This window comes from Aethalodelphis obliquidens, unplaced genomic scaffold (assembly GCF_003676395.1).
Source record: "Aethalodelphis obliquidens isolate GAN/ISIS:26980383/991018 unplaced genomic scaffold, ASM367639v1 scaffold5, whole genome shotgun sequence".
Taxonomy (NCBI): domain Eukaryota; kingdom Metazoa; phylum Chordata; class Mammalia; order Artiodactyla; family Delphinidae; genus Aethalodelphis; species Aethalodelphis obliquidens.
Genome location: NW_020837949.1, coordinates 54,132,302 through 54,146,603, shown reverse-complemented (window position 1 = coordinate 54,146,603; position 14,302 = coordinate 54,132,302). Strand labels below are relative to the sequence as shown.

The window sequence follows — 14,302 nt, the reverse complement described above, 5'->3', positions numbered from 1 at the left end:
TTCCTACTTCTACTAATTCTTTCTCTCTACTTTTTCTCCCTTTTATTCTGAGCCATGTGGATGAAAGGCTCTTGGTGCTGCAGCCAGGAGTCAGTGCTGTGCCTCTGAGGTGGGAGAGCCAACTTCAGGACACTGGTCCACAAGAGACCTCCCAGTTCCACATAATATCAAACAGCAAAAATCTCCCAGAGATCTCCATCTCAACGCCAGAACCCAGCTTCAATCAACGACCAGCAAGCTACAGTGCTGGACACCCTATGCCAAACAACTAGCAAAACAGGAACACAACCCCACCCATTAGCAGAGAGGCTGCCTAAAATCATAATAAGTCCACAGACACCCCAAAACACACCACCAGACGTGGATCTGCCCACCAGAGAGACAAGATCCAGCCTCATCCACCAGAACACAGGCACTAGTCCCCTCCACCACAAAGCCTACACAACCCACTGAACCAACCTTAGCCACTAGGGACAGATACCAAAAACAAAGGGAACTAGGAACCTGCAGCCTGCAAAAAGGAGACCTCAAACACAGTAAGATAAGCAAAATGGGAAGACAGAAAAACACACAGCAGATGAAGGAGCAAGATAAAAACCCACCAGACCTAACAAATGAAGAGGAAATAGGGAGTCTACCTAAAAAAGAATTCAAAATAATGATAGTAAAGATGATCCAAAATCTTGGAAATAGAATAAACAAAATGCAAGAAACATTTAACAAGGACCTAGAAGAACTAAAGATGAAACAAACAATAATGAACAACACAATAAATGAAATGAAAAATACTCTAGGTGGGATCAATAGCAGAATAACTGAGGCAGAAGAACGGATAAGTGACTTGGAAGATAAAATAGTGGAAATAATTACTGCAGAGCAGAATAAAGATAAAAGAATGAAAAGAACTGAGGACAGTCTCAGAGACCTCTGGGACAACATCAAACGCACTAACATTCGAATTATAGGGGTTCCAGAAGAAGAAGAGAAAAAGAAAGGGACTGAGACAATATTTGAAGAGATTATAGTTGAAAACTTGCCTAATATGGGAAAGGAAATAGTTAATCAAGTCCAGGAAGCACAGAGAGTCCCATACAGGATAAATCCAAGGAGAAATACGCCAAGACACATATTAATCAAACTGTCAAAAATTAAATACAAAGAAAGCATACTAAAAGCAGCAAGGGAAAAACAACAAATAACACACAAGGGAATCTCCATAAGGTTAACAGCTGATCTTTCAGCAGAAACTCTGCAAGCCAGAAGGGAGTGGCAGGACATATTTAAATTAATGAAGGAGAAAAACCTGTAACCAAGATTACTCTACCCAGCAAGGATCTCATTCAGATTTGATGGAGAAATTAAAACCTTTACAGACAAGCAAAAGCTGAGAGAATTCAGCACCACCAAACCAGCTTTACAACAACTGCTAAGGGAACTTCTCTAGGCAAGAAACACAAGAGAAGGAAAAGACATACAATAACGAACCCAAAACAATTAAGAAAATGGGAAAAGGAACATACATATTGATAATTACCTTAAATGTAAATGGACTAAATGCTCCCACCAAAAGACACAGGCTGGCTGAATGGATACAAAAACAAGACCCATATATATGCTGTCTACAAGAGACCCACTTCAGACCTAGAGACACATACTAACTGAAGGTAAGAGGATGGAAAAAGATATTCCATGCAAATGGAAATCAAAAGAAAGCTAGAGCAGCAATTCTCATATCAGACAAAAATAGACTTTAAAATAAAGACTATTACAAGAGACAAAGAAGGACACTACATAATGATCAAGGGATCGATCCAAGAAGAAGATATAACAATCATAAATATTTATGCACCCAACATAGGAGCACCTCAATACATAAGGCAAGTACTAACAGCCATAAAAGGGGAAATCGACAGTAACACATTCATAGTAGGGGACGTTAACACCCCACTTTCACCAATGGACAGATCATCCAAAATGAAAATAAATAAGGAAACACAAGCTTTAAATGATACATTAAACAAGATGGACTTAATTGATATTTATAGGACACTCCATCCAAAAACAACAGAATACACATTTTTCTCAAGTGCTCATGGAACATTCTCCAGGATAGATCATATCTTGGGTCACAAATCAAGCCTCGGTAAATTTAAGAAAATTGAAATTGTATCAAGTATCTTTTCCGACCACAATGCTATGAGACTAGCTATCAATTACAGGAAAGATATACAGACTGCCAACAAACACATGAAAGAATGCTCAATATCATTAATCATTAGAGAAATGCAAATCAAACCTACAATGAGATATCATCTCACACCAGTCAGAATGGCCATCATCAAAAAATCTAGAAACAATAAATGCTGGAGAGGGTGGGGAGAAAAGGGAACACTCTTGCACTGCTGGTGGGAATGTGAATTGGTACAGCCACTATGGAGAACAGTATGGAGGTTCCTTCAAAAACTACAAATAGAACTACCATATGACCCAGCAATCCCACTACTGGGCATATACCCTGAGAAAACCATAATTCAAAAAGAGTCATGTACCAAAATGTTCATTGCAGCTCTATTTACAATAGCCAGGAGATGGAAGCAACCAAAGTGTCCATCAACTGATGAATGGATAAAGAAGATGTGGCACATACTTACAGTGGAATATTACTCAGCCATAAAAAGAAACGAAATTGAGCTATTTGTAATGAGGTGGATGGACCTAGAGTCTGTCATACAGAGTGAAGTACGTCAGAAAGAGAAAGACAAATACCGTATGCTAACACATATATATGGAATTTAAGGAAAAAAATGTCATGAAGAACTTAGGGGTAAGACAGGAATAAAGACACAGACCTACTAGAGAATGGACTTGAGGATATGGGGAGGGGGAAGGGTGAGCTGTGACAAAGCGAGAGAGAGGCATGGACATATATACACTACCAAATGTAAGGTAGATAGCTAGTGGGAAGCAGCCGCATAGCACAGGGAGATCAGGTGGGTGCTTTGTGATCACCTGGAGGGGTGGGATAGGGAGGGTGGGAAGGAGGGAGACGCAAGAGGGAAGAGATATGGGAACATATGTATATGTGTAACTGATTCACTTTGTTATAAAGCAGAAACTAACACACCATTGTAAAGCAATTATACACCAATAAAGATGTTAAAAAAAAACCCAAAAAACAATGAATAACCCAATTTTGCTGAAAATGTAGATTCTGTCAGTTTTTAAATAACTTTTTTCTGATACAAGAATGTTTATTTTTAAAAACAACATAATAAATATTCAGGGTACAAAACTCAGAAAATGCAAATGAACACAGTATAGAAGTTTAAGTTTACCTATAATCTAATCACCAACAAGGAGCCACAATTAATATTTTGATAGCTCTTCTTCTAGTGCTATCTGTATACTGATGATTGCTTTTTAACATAAATGGGACTACACTACAGATAGTGTTTTGTAACCTGCTATTTATTAACTCAATATATTATAAATATTTTCCATGTTATTATACAGTCTAAATTAGGGGCTGGAAACCAGCCCACTACCGATTTTCATATATCCCATAAACTTAGAAAGGTTTTTATAATTTTTTAATGGGGGGATATCTAAAAGAGAATAAAATTTCATAGCATGTGAAAATTATATGAAAAACAAGTTTTAGTGTCCTGAAGTTTACTGGAACACAGTCACACTCATTCATTTACATATTGTCTTATGACTTTCAAGCTACAACAAAATTATACTTGCAACAGAGATCATATAGCCACAAAGCTGAAAATATTTATCTGACCCCTGTCGTAAATCATGACTGTATAAAATTCAGTCATACAAAGTTACTCCTCTGTTACCTTTTAGCAGTAATGCAAACAAATAATCAAAATATTCAGATAACACTAATTAATACAAAAGAAACTCTCTTATGCTTACATACACCAATCCTTAAGCTGCAACGAAATCCCTCTTCCTTAAGAAACTGTACATTCCATCATGACCACAGAAGTGCTAAGAGTGAGTGGTCTCATAACTCTTGCTGTGCTAAACTCCCATCCCAACGTTCACCAGAGAGCAAAAAAAGGGAGTATTGTCCTCCATGAGGACAAATTGCCTATTATTTTAATGTCACTATAAAAAGATAATATCAAAGCATATTAAAAATGATAATTGTATAAGGAATTAATAACATTTTTAAAGGATTATGTAATCACAGTTATAACCATATTTATAAAAAGTTACTAATGCTTATGATGCTCCGTGAGAAACCAATTTTAGAAACTTAAGGAAAGAACTTCTTGCAGAAAGTTTATAGTACACTATTCTTGACCCTGAGCTCTTATACCACTTACGAAAAAACACAACATACTCACAATGAATCTGACTCCCATGGTTTATAAGGATTCTATTTGGCAAATTGAGCGATGCTGCTTACCTTCATCCCCCCGCCCCCCGCCCAATGCCACATAGTGAATGAAAAGATATTTTTCAAAAATAATAAATTAGGAATAGGAATGTGAAACAAAAGAGTGTCAATATCTAACCAGATATTTAGAGGAATTCTAAAAGATAAAAAGTAATCAGAATGAAAACTTCAGAGAAAATAATGGGGGAATTTAAAGCCCTAACATGTAGGGGAAGACTAGTACAGATAAAAGAAGCAGGAGTCTCTAGGTAAATATGAGACTTATCAACACAGGAGAACACATGATGTCCTCCCAAGCAAACTGCAGGAACATGTGAAGAGGAGACAGCAGAGAATGTAGGTATTCAGGCTAGAAGGGCAGAGCAAGGACTCAAGTAGCCAATACCCAGAGAAAGGATGACATATCCCATCCCCAAACTACAATCCCTGCCTCTCTCACACAATCACTAGAGACAATTTACAGAAAACAGAATAAGCTGATAGCAATTCTAAAATACAAAAATGAGTACACAAGCAAAAATCACGAATCATTTCAGGAACACCAACAACTTGAAAGAAAAGTATAAAATTCAATGGGCAAAGAGATAAACCCTCTCACCTATGGTCACCTAATCTATGACAAAAGAGGCAAAAATATACAATGGACAAAGACAGCCTCTTCAATGAGTGGTTCTGGGAAAACTGGACAGCTACATGTAAAAGAATGAAATTAGGACACTCCCTAACACCATACACAAAAATAAACTCAAAATGGATTAAAGACCTGAATGTTAAGACCAGACACTACAAGACTCTTTGAGGAAAACATAGGCAGAACATTTTTTGACATAAACCACAGCAACACCTTTTTTGACCAACCTCTGGGAGTAATGAAAATTAAAACAAAAATAAACAAATGGGACCTAATGAAACTTAAAAGCAAATAAAAAAAGCATATAAACAAAATTGATAAACCATTAGCCAGACTCATCAAGAAAAAAGGGAGAAGACGCAAATCAATAGAATTAGAGGGGCTTCCCTGGTGGCGCAGTGGTTGAGAATCTGCCTGTTAATGCAGGGGACACGGGTTCGAGCCCTGGTCTGGGAAGATCCCACATGCCACGGAGCAACTAGGCCCATGAGCCGCAACTACTGAGCCTGCACGTCTGGAGCCTGTGCTCCATAACAAGAGAGGCCGTGACAGTGAGAGGCCCGCGCACTGCAATGAAGAGTGGCCCCCGCTTGCCACACCTAGAGAAAGCCCTCTCACAGAAACGAAGACCCAACACAGCAAAAATAAAATAAATTAATTAATAGAATTAGAAATGAAAACGGAGAAGTAACAACTGACACTGCAGAAATACAAAGGATCATGAGAGATTAATACAAGCAACCATATCCAATAAAATGGACAACCTGGAAGAAATGGACAAATTCTTAGAAATGCACAACCTGCCAAGACTGAATCAGGAAGAAATAGAAAATATGAACAGACCAATCACAAGCACTAAAATTGAAACTGTGATTTAAAATCTTCAAACAAAAAAAGCCCAGGACCAGATGGCTTTACAGGCAAATTCTATCAAACACTTAGAAAAGAGCTTACACCTATCCTTCTCAAACACCTCCAAAATGTAGCTTTTGACAAAATTCAACACCCATTTATGATAAAAACCCTCCAGAAAGTAGGCATAGAGGTAACCTACCTCAACATAATAAAGGCCATATATGACACATCCACAGCCAACATCGTTCTCAATGGTGAAAAACTGAAACCATTTCCACTAAGATCAGGAACAAAACAAGGTTGCTCACTCTCACCACTATTATTCAACATAGTGTTGGAACTTTTAGCCACAGCAGTCAGAGAAGAAAGGAAATAGAGGGAATCCAAATCAGAAAAGAAGAAGTAAAACTGTCACTGTTTGCAGATGACATGATACTATACATAGAGAATCCTAAAGATGCCACCAGAAAACTACGAGAGTTAATCAATGAATTTGGTAAAGTAGGATACAAAATTAATGTACAGAAATTTCTTGCACTCCTATACACTAATGATGAAAAATCTGAAAGAGAAATTAAGGAAACACTCCCATTTACCATTGCAACAAAAAGAATAAAATACCTAGGAATAAACCTACCTAAGGAGACAAAAGACCTGTATGCAGAAAACTATAAGACACTGATAAAGAAATTAAAGATGATACAAACAGATGGAGAGATATACCATGTTTTTGCACTGGAAGAAGCAACATTGTGAAAATGACTATACTACCCAAAGCAATCTACACATTCAATGCAATCCCTATCAAACTACCAATGGCATTTTTCACAGAACTAGAACAAAAAATTTCACAATTTGTATGGAAACACAAAGGACCCCGAATAACCAAAGCAATCTTGAGAAAGCAAAACGGAGCTGGAGGAATCAGGCTCCCAGACTTCAGACTATACTACAAAGCTACAATAATCAAGACAGTATGCTACTGGCACAAAAACAGAAATATAGATCAATGGAATAGGATAGAAAGCCTAGAGATAAACCCACACACATATGGTCGCCTTATTTTTGATAACGGAGGCAAGAATATACGATGGAGAAAAGACAGCCTCTTCAATAAGTGGTGCTGGGAAAACTGGACAGCTACATGTAAAAGAATGAAATTAGAACACTCCCTAACACCATACACAAAAATAAACTCAAAATGGATTAAAGACCTAAATGTAAGGCCAGACACCATCAAACTCTTAGAGGAAAACATAGGCAGAACACTTTACAACATAAATCACAGCAAGATCCTTTTTGACCCACTTCCTAGAGAAATGGAAATAAAAACAAAAACAAACATATGGGACCTGATGAAACTTAAAAGGTTTTTCACAGCAAAGGAAACCATAAACAAGACAAAAAGACAACTCTCAGAATGGGAGAAAACATTTGCAAACGAAGCAACTGACAAAGGATTAAACTCCAAAATATACAAGCAGCTCAAGCAGCTCAATATCAAAACAAGAAACAACCCAATCCAAAAATGGGCAGAAGATCTAAGTAGACATTTCTCCAAAGAAGATATACAGATTGCCAACAAACACATGAAAGGATGCTCAACATCACTAACAATTAGAGAAATGCAAATCAAAAATACAATGAGTTATCACCTCACACCGATGTGAATGGCCATCATTAAAAAATCTACAAACAAAAATTGTTGGAGGGTGTGGAGAAAAGGCAACCCTCTTGCACTGTTGTTGGGAATGTAAATTGATACAGCCACTATGGAAAACAGTATGGAGATTCCTTAAAAAACTAAAAATAGGGCTTCCCTGGTGGTGCAGTGGTTGAGAGTCCGCCTGCCAATGCAGGGGATACGGGTTCGTGCCCCAGTCCGGGAATATCCCACATGTCGTGGAGCGGCTGGGCCCGTGAGCCATGGCCGCTGAGCCTGCGCATCCGGAGCCTGTGCTCCGCAACGGGAGAGGCCACAGCAGTGAGAGGCCCCCGTACCGAAAAAAAAAAAAAAAAAAAAAAACTAAAAATAGAACTACCATATGACACAGCAATCCCACTACTGGGTATATACCCTAAGGAAACTATAATTCAAAAAGAGTCATGTGCCACAATGTTCTTTGCAGCTCTGTTTACAATAGCCAAGACATGGAAGCAACCTAAGTGTCCATTGACAGATGAATGGATAAAGAAGATGTAGCACATATATACAATGGAATATTACTCAGACATAAAAAGAAATGAAATTGAGTTATTTGTAGTGAGGTGGATGGACCTGGAGACTGTCATACAGAGTGAAGTTAAGTCAGAAAGAGTAAAACAACTACCGTACACTAACACATATACATGGAATCTAAAAAAAAAAAAAATGGTTCTGAAGAAACTTGGGGCAGGACAGGAATAAAAATGCAGACTTAGAAAATGGACTTGAGGACACGGGGAGGGGGAAGTGTAAGATGGGATGAAGTGAGAGAGTGGCATGGACACATATACATTACCAAATGTAAAACAGATAGCTAGTGGGAAGCAGCCACATAGCACAGGGAGATCAGCTCGGTGCGTTGTGTCCACCTAGAGGGGTGGGATAGGGAGAGTGGGAGGGAGACACAAGAGGGAGGAGATATGGGGATATATATATATATATATGTATACGTGATTCACTTTGTTATACAGCAGAAACTAACACACCATTGTAAAGTAATTATACTCCAATAAAGATCTTTTAAAAATAAATAAAGATATCAGGTATACCCTAACTCTAAAAAACAAAGGCCATGAAACTGGGTCATTTGTGAGACATGGATGGACCTAGAGAGTGTCATACAGAGTGAAGTAAGTCAGAAAGAGAAAAGCAAATATTATATGATAACGCGTACATGTGGAATCTAGAAAAATGTTATAGATGATCTAAGTTGCAAAGCAAAGAGACAGAGACGTAGAGAACAAATGTATATGTATATGTAAATGTATATACCAAGGGGGAAAAGGGTGGGGTGGGAGGCATTGGGAGGCTGGGATTGACACATATACATTATTGACACCATGTATAAAATGGACAACTGATGGAAACATGCTGTATAGCACAGGGAACTCACCTAGCACACTGTGGTAACCTAAATGGGAGGGAGGTCCAAAAGGGAGGGGATATCTTTATGTGTATGGCTGATTCATTTTGTTGTGCAGTGGAGTCTAACACAACATTGTAAAGCAACCATACTCTATTAAAAAAAAAAAAATTCAGGGACTTCCCTGGTGGCGCAGTTGTTAAGAATCTGCCTGCCAATGCAGGGGACACAAGTTTGAGCCCTGGTCCGGGAGGACCCCACATGCCGCCAAGCAACTAAGCTCGTGAGCCACAACAACGGAGCATGTGCTCTAGAGCCCACGAGCCACAACTACCAAGCCCGTGCACCACAACTACTGAAGCCTGTGCGACTAGAGCCCATGCTCCACAACACGCGAAGCCACCACAATGAGAAGCCTGCACATAGCAACTAAGAGCAGCTCCTGCTCGCTGCAACTAGAGAAAGCCAGTGCGCAGCAATGAAGACACAACGCAGCCAAAATTAATTAATTTTAAAATTCAATGGGCAAATAAGTTAAACCCTGGTAAGAGAGTTGACACTGCAAAAGTAATAATAACTTTGAATAAAAATAACCAGTATTTTTTTTTGTGTGTGTGGTACGTGGGCCTCTCTCTGTTGTGGCCTCTCCCATTGTGGAGCACAGGCTCCGGACGCGCAGGCTCAGCGGCCATGGCTCATGGGCCCAGCTGCTCCACGGCATGTGGGATCTTCCTGGACCAGGGCACAAACCCGTGTACCCTGCATTGGCAGGTGGACTCTCAACCACTGTGCCACCAGGGAAGCCCAATAGCCAGTATCTTAGAGATTTAAAAAGATATTACATCCTTTGAAAAGAAACAGAGATTTAGAGATTAAATATTTCATCAGCGAAATAAAACATGTATGGTCAGTGACTAAAAGAACGTACATAGCTGAAAAAGGAAAAAGTTCAATGGTTGAACAGAATTTTCCCAGAAAGCTCTAGGGAGAGGTTACATCTAAACAGAAAAAGTATTCAACAAGCATAATATTTTTATACACAACAATGGCTGAAAAAAAGACAACTAAGCAATACTTTTAAAATGAAAAGGGAAAATGGTTTTGGATTACTAATACTCAAGATAGTTCCTCATTTGGGATGGAAACGTTGCAGTTTTACCACCTACAGGAAGAAAATAGGTATAAAATTCCATTTTATCTCAATATAAGATATAGTTGGAGTGATGGGTGAAGTGCAGGAAGGCAAATAACAGTAGAAAAAGAGAATAAAAGCATGTTGGGATTTATTGGATTGTTAAGGACAGACTGCAGATACTGATTAACTCCACATTCATAAATTTTAGTGTATTTCTTAACACTTAAAAGGTAATTACTAGAATAAATATGAGGTACAAATCCCAAACAAATTAAGGAAGGAAAGAATGGAAAAGTGCAAGGAAGAAGGGGGAAGAGGGTAAGGGATGGGAGAGTTAGAGAAGGGGCATACTCAGTAAGAAAGCATATAAAGTAGAAAATCACAAAATAAGGAAGTTAAGTCCAAATATATCAATGCTTACAATAAACATAAATTTTAAAATTTCTCTATTAATATAAAGTTCTCAGATTGGAAAGACAAAGAAAATCTAGCAATGCGCTATTGAGAAGAGACAAAAAAATTAAGACAAAAGAGTAAATCTGAAAATAAAAGGGAAAATATAGCAAAAAAAAGTATTTTTTGCAAAATCACGCATTATAGCAATACTGATGGCAGAGAAGACAGAATTTACAAAACAGCAAATAGATTAAATTAGTATAGCCCATTAAAATCCACCAAGAAATTTAATAATCACAAACTAGTATGAGCCAAACAACATAGTTTTGTGGTGTATGAAACAAATGCTGGTAGCAATAAAATGAGAAATTGTCAAATCCACAGTGATAATGGGAGACAGGCATACATCACTCAGACGTCAACAGAGCAAGCAAATGACCGATAAGTGAGATATATGGGCTTGAATAGTAGAATTAATATTTTAACCCAATACGTATATTAATATATATTCTTTTCAAGTACACATTAAACATTCACAAAAAATGGCCATAGATTAGGCCACCAAAAAAACCTCAATATTCAAAACTGAAGAAACATTTCAAGTTACTTTTTCTGAACACAGTGCAATAAATTAAAAATTAAGAATAAAAGGAAAACTAAATAGTCTAGCCATATGGGTTAAAAAGAAAATCAAAATTGAAAATTCATAAATAAATATGTGGCACTGAGGACATGACATTTTAAGACCCATGGGATGCAGCTAAATCAATACATAAAATAAAATTTAAATAAATGTGCACATACTAGAAGAGAAGAAAGGTTGAAGAAAGTATTATGATTTTAGACATTTAACTGCAGCTAGAAAAAGAACAAGGGACACTGTAGGAAGGAAGTAATAGACAATGGACTACATATTCTTTTCTTCAAGAAACTTGTGAAGTACCAACCATGTGTTGAGTTGAATCAAGTAAAACTTAATGGAAAACTACATTCAAAAGAGCCTGACTAGTCCTGTGTGGGTTACGTTCTCATGCATTTTTCATCACCAAGAAACAGCTTGTGAATGTCGCACTTTACCATCACCCTCCTGAGCCCAAGTTTTAAATAGAAATTTTTAAACCTATATTAAACTTCAGTATAAAATGATCTTCAATGGGGAAAATATTGTGTTCACAGTTCCATTCTAAATTATTTAAAATCATAATGAGAAGTCTGTATGTTTGCTTTTGTGCTCCTTTAAGAATAAATTCAATCTAAATTAAAGAAAAAAAGGAGCAGCAGAAAATGACCTGTTTAGTCTTATTAGAAGATAAACTGCTAATGCGTATTTACAGCAAGGACAAGACACAATCACACAAAATTGGTAATAGATTAGGAAGTTATTATTTTCTCTTCCTAGAAAGGCACAAATAATTTTCTAAAAATGATATATTTTACTCTTCGTAAACTGCCTTATATAAGCTTATGTAATCATTTTAAGACTTAGACCATACTAAAATTACTACTTGAAGAAACTGAATTGAGGAAATTAGAAAAGCAAGGATAATACTCTTTTTTAGAATATATCCTATTTATCCACTAGAAAAATAAAGAGATGCTAATGGCATCTAACTGAATGATTTGGAGGTATTAACTGCCATCGTTAAAGTACATCCTATTAACAATGTGATGGCAGAAAATTAATATTTTGTCTCATTTAGTGGAAAAACAGTCAATGTGATCTGCCTTTGAAACTGATATGTACACATTGTGGAAATATACTGTAAGTTACAGATCTGTAAAATAAGAAGAATCACACACATGTAATGTCTCTCTAAAAGTTATTCTAGTCAATGAAAGAATGGGTCTATGGAACAGGACATGTCTATGAGACAGTCTGCGCTTTAAGAGTTAGATTCTTGTAAAGTTCATCTCCTATTTTAAATACACAGAAATGTTCTGATCTGTAATTATTATGCATATAAATAAGGAAGCTAAATGCCAAGTGTTTAAAGAGGCCAATGATAAAATCCTTCCAATCAAATGACTAAGAATAATTCAGAAGGAGAGGTCCTATTTTGTTTGATAATTAAAGTTCAGGCCTTTGGTTTGCCTTTCTTTTTTCTTGCAACTTTATTAAATCATCACATTTAACTAAAGATGCTAGATCAAGCCAATAGGTAGTCAACCCTAACATTATCTTTGGCTCTTTGATGTCAGGTGCATGCATGGATGGGAAACAGCTTTATGGAGCCACTATTCTCTGCTTACCACTTCCCTACTTAGACTGCAGGTTTGAGACAGCACTTTAGAGAAATGGAAATACAGAGGGCTAATCAGCAATTATTAACAGACACTAACTGCATGGAGATGTGGAATTTAATGAGATAATGTTAATACATTTTTTTAACAGAGTAAAGGTACAGAGAACTGTCAATTGTCTGGACCAGTGGAGGGGAACATTGGCATGGATAATGAAAAAGCCAAGATAATATTCCAGCTGAATGGTGTTTGTCACCCTGCCCTGAAGGAGATGCTCCTGGCGTGCTCCAATTCATTGTTTGTGCAATCAGCAAAAACAACCAGCTAATATCAAGTGTTTCCTGTGTTCCATGCTTTGAGTTTATCACTTTAAATACATCACCTAAGTTTAATCCCTATAACACCACCCTAAGGTTGGTTCTATTAGTGTTCCTATTTGAACATGAAGAATTTAAGACTGGAGAAGTAAAGTTACTCATCTAAGATCCTACAGCTAATGGCAGAGCTACAATTCAAGCCAAGTTGATTGGAATTGAGAACATATTTTCTTTACCACTACTACATTGGCAGACTCTTTCCATGGAGACCTAACTCCCACTCAAATGGAGGAGTTATTAAGTCATGCTTGTCTATCGTCCACTGAAACCCCATTCCTAGAAACAAGGATGGGGTTTTTTAGTCAATTTTTATAAACTGCATGAGTATACCTCAGTGCTCACTATAATGATACCATGATATGGTTATAAGAATGTCAACAGTTTTACACTGAATTCATTGAAAATTTACTTTAACCTTCATACATAAACCCTTACTTAAGATTGTTGATGACCCCCTGAATTGTAGGAAAACCGCAAGTAAGAACCACTTCTCTATCACATTATACTAATAATTGTGAGAGTGGGTGTGAGGGTAAGGTGGGAAGGATTCAGTCAGAACTATCTGACCTCATCAAACAACAAGGATTTTTGAAGTCAAACCTTCCTGGGCTAATTTTTCTTCTGCCTTTGATCTTCACAACAGGCTCTATCATCCTGCATTTCTAACCCTTTTAGACACAGCCACACTGAGATAATTCATAGTTGATGGATAACTTGGTTACAAAATAGATCTAGATCTAGACAGAGGGAGAGACCCAACCACCACACATGCTAACAACCTGACAAGCGGCTAGTCCCCACAAGAAGGAAGCAATGCCAAAATGAGATCCCCAAGGATGAGCATCTGAGGACTGAAGCGGGCCTCTCATTTTCGAGTCTGCACCATCCTCCTCTCTCTCCAAATTGAGCCTGACTGTCACGGGATGCAGATTTTTTTTTGGTAAGGAAGAGAGGTAAATTTGGAGAAATTTACAGAATGTATAGAGGACCTTAATCTAAACCTGAATTTCTGAAAATATGGTCTCTTGAAGCACAGCTCAATGAAATCCCTTCTAAATTGGGCCAGCAAGACAGGCGAGACTCTCCTACAGCGCTGCCAATAGTTCTCGCTGTTGAAGGGCACAGCTGAGTTGGAGGAGATGGTAGGAAAAGGGGAGCAAAAGCCTGTCCTGTCAGTGACAG

The 14,302-nt window shown here is 37.5% G+C and overlaps 1 protein-coding gene across 5 annotated transcripts in view; it reads right to left on the bottom strand.

Annotated features, from left to right (window-relative positions):
- Positions 1 to 14,302, bottom strand: part of CDK14 (cyclin dependent kinase 14) — a 704,276-nt gene that overhangs the window by 416,834 nt on the left and 273,140 nt on the right. The window lies entirely within an intron of this gene.